This window comes from Triturus cristatus, chromosome 7 (assembly GCF_964204655.1).
Source record: "Triturus cristatus chromosome 7, aTriCri1.1, whole genome shotgun sequence".
Taxonomy (NCBI): Eukaryota; Metazoa; Chordata; class Amphibia; order Caudata; family Salamandridae; genus Triturus; species Triturus cristatus.
Genome location: NC_140590.1, coordinates 1,874,653,669 through 1,874,657,075, shown reverse-complemented (window position 1 = coordinate 1,874,657,075; position 3,407 = coordinate 1,874,653,669). Strand labels below are relative to the sequence as shown.

The following is a 3,407-nucleotide window of genomic DNA, read 5'->3' as shown; positions in this document are numbered from 1 at the left end:
GTCGGGGGCCACCCCTGGCCTAACACCGTCCGCAGGGTGAGCCTGGATCAGAAGGACTTGGGTCCCCTGAGCGAATCCGGGGAGTCGGTCTTCTGTACGCCACATTTCCCGCGCCCACCGCAAGGTGGGGATTTGGCGCTGGGCTTTTCCCTCTTCCCTCGCCGTTGCTGGGGAAATCCTGGTTAGTTTATTTTCCTCCGCTTAGTAATATGTTTAAATTCAGCGGGTTGCCGCGTCTGATTCGAGGCCGCAAAGTGCTTTTGAAGTGTTGATGGTCAATGTGTCCTGCAATTCATACTAATTCATATAGCTAGCTGGCTTCTTCATTGATGCGCGAGCCGAGTGATCGAACGCCAAGAGTCACAGGCAACTTTTCGAAAATGTTCACCTACCTGCGGGTGCAGGAGAGGTGGGAGGAAGGCGATGGCCTTCCATCCACTGCACGTGGCCCGGGCACCCTGTTCAAGGCTATCCCTCTGGGACTCAGACTGCATTGTTGGGAGAAAAAAAGAGTTACCAGCTGCTTGGCCCAGGAGTCCCCCCCGACCAACCCGCAGGTAAGGGGGCTCCCGGTGCGATGGAAGCAGGCAGCCCCACCACAGCCGGTCCCTGTGGAGTAACCAGGAGAGACCGCATGAGTCTTCAAACCCCTCAGTCTGGCCTCACCGGACCGGGTTGAACGGGTACCTGGCAACGAGGGAGGGCGCCTCACCTGCACGTCAGCCGTCCATCACCGGGCGGCCCAAGCCATGTCGGCAGGCTGGTGAGTAGCCCACCGCACCCTTGCACGGGTCAGAGGCACCGGAAGAGAAGAGCCAGGTGGCTCCCCATCCTGCACGTCTCCCACCGAAAGCAGCCGTGGTCCCCTCGCAGGCACTCGGTTCCTTCTCTTCCAGGCCACCCTGCCTCCTGAGAAGGTCTGCTCCTCGGTCACCCGAGGCCCGTTCAGTCCGGGACTTGGGCGCCTGAGGGCCCGGGCGGCAGGGCCTTCTTTTAGGGGGGTGGTCCCAGCCCGGGGAGGCACTGCCATTCAGTTTCCCCCCACCACGGGGGTCGTGCTGGGTGAGCGAGAGTTCTGTCTCGGGAGGACCCACTGCAGTGCCCCTACCATTGAGAGGGACAGGTACCTGGGGCCGCCCCCCTTCCCTAGTCACTCATGCGCCAGTCAGTCAGGTCCTTCCCCAGCAGAGGGAGACCCGCCGAGGACTGGTCCTCAACCAAGCGCCCCATGTGGCCACGGACCGCTACGCCGGCTGGAGCACGTGAGTGCTGGGCCCTGTGCCTAGGGTGTGCTTGCAGGAGGCAGCCGAGGGCTTCGGGCTAACACCATCAGTCGCTCGGGCCACAGGTTCAACTACGGAAACCTTGTTACTTTCGTTAGATATTCAAGTTTGATCGACTTCTCGGCGCCCGCCAGGGCCGTTGCCTACCCTGTCGGGGCCAATCCGATGACCTCACTAAATCATCCAATCGGTAGTAGTGACGGGGGTGTGTACAAAGGGCAGGGACTTAATCAATGCGAGCTGATGACCCACACTTACTGGGAATTTCTCGTTCATGGGAATTAATTGCAATCCCCAATCCCTATAACGAACGGGGTATAGAAGGTTACCTGCACCTGTCGGCGAAGGGTAGACACACGCTAAATCCATTCAGTGTAGCACGTGTGCAGCCTAAGGGCATCACAGACCTGGTATTGCTTGATCTCATGTGGCTGAATGCCACTTGTCCCTCTAAGTAGTTGGCCACTGACCGCTGGGGATCGCGTAACTAGTTAGCATGGAGGAGTCTCATTCGTTATCGGAATTATCCAGACAAATCACTCCACCAACTAAGAACGGCCATGCACCACCAACCACAGAATCAAGAAATAGCTCTCAATCTGTCACTCCTTTCTGTGTACGGGCCGGGTGAGATTTCCTGTGTTGAGGCAAATTAAGCCACAGGCTCCACTCCTGGTGGTGCCCTTCTGTCAATTCCTTTAAGTTTCGGCTTTTCTACCATACTCCCCCCGAAACCCAAAGACTTTGGTTTCCCGGAAGTTGCTCAGTGGGTCATGGGAATAACGCCGCCAGATCCCTAGTTGGTATCGTTTATGGTCGGAACTACAACGGTATCTGATCGTCTTCGAACCTCCGACTTTCATTCTTGAATAATGAAAACATTCTTGGCAAATGCTTTTGCTTTGGTTCGTCTTGTGCCGGTCCAAGAATTTCACCTCTAGTGGCACAATACAAATGGCCCGACAGTCCCTCTTAATCATGGCCCCAATTCCGAAAACCAATAAAACAGAAGCAGAGTCCTATTCAAGTATTCCTAGCTAAAGTATTCAGGTGACCGGCCTTCTTTGAACACTCAGGCATCGACCCCCAGGACACTCAGTCGAGAGCATCAAGGGGGCGCTGAGAGGGAGGGCTAGGACAGGCGGCAGCTCGCCTCGCTGCAGACCGCCAGCTCGATCCCAAGATCCAACTACGAGCTTTTTAACTGCAGCAATTTTAATATACACTATTGGAGCTGGAGTTACTGCGGCTTCTGGCACCAGACTTGCACGCAAATGGATCCTCGTTAAAGGGTTTAAAGTGTAGTCATTCCAATTACAGAGTCTCGAAAGTGTTGTTATTTTTTGTCACTACCTCCCCGAGTCGGGAGTGGGTAATCTGAATACCTGCTGCCTTCCTTGGATGTGGTAGCCATTTCTCAGGCTCCCTCTCCGGAATCAAACCCTGATTCCCCGTTACCTGTGGTCACCATGGTAGGGACATAAAGGACCATCAAAAGTTGATAGGGCAGACATCCGAATGTATCATCACAGGGACTCGCGATCGGCCCGAGGTTATCTAGACTCACCAAAGCGGCCGGGCGAGCCCGGATTGGTCTTGGTCTGATAAATGGACGCATCCTGGGAGGTCAGGGCTCGTCAGCATGTATTAGCTCTAGAATTACCAGTTATCCAAGTAACAGATGGAGCGTTCAAAGGAACCATAACTGATTTAATGAGCCATTTGCAGTTTCACCGTACCGGCCAGGTGTACTTACACATGCATGGCTTAATCTTAGAGACAAGCATATGCTACTGGCAGGATCAACCAGGTAGCTGCACTTGCTGATGGGGTGGGTTCGGGAGCCGTGTGCCCGTCTCCCCGACCGGCAACCTTCGCACACCCCTCCCTCTTGGGAGCCTGCTAGGGGAAGTAGCCCGCCCACCTGGGCGGGAGTGCTCGCTGGAGGGGCAGAGAGGTGCGATCGCACGGGCACTTGCAGGCCCAGCTGTGTCCCCGGAAGGGAGAGGTGGGCCGAGGTGGAGCCTGAGCGAGACGCAGCGGTGCCGAAGCCTGGCGGCTGTTCCACCCCTCAGAACGGTTGTTCAGAGTTGCTGCAGAAATGCACTGGGTGGAGAGGGGTGA

At 56.0% G+C, this 3,407-nt stretch overlaps 2 pseudogenes; both read right to left on the bottom strand.

The window, feature by feature from the left end:
* Nucleotides 1-250, bottom strand: part of LOC146813570 (28S ribosomal RNA) — a 3,366-nt pseudogene extending 3,116 nt beyond the window's left edge.
* Nucleotides 251-1,331: 1,081 nt separating this feature from the next.
* Nucleotides 1,332-3,096, bottom strand: LOC146813569 (18S ribosomal RNA; annotated as a pseudogene).
* Between the last annotated feature and the right edge of the window lie 311 nt (nt 3,097-3,407).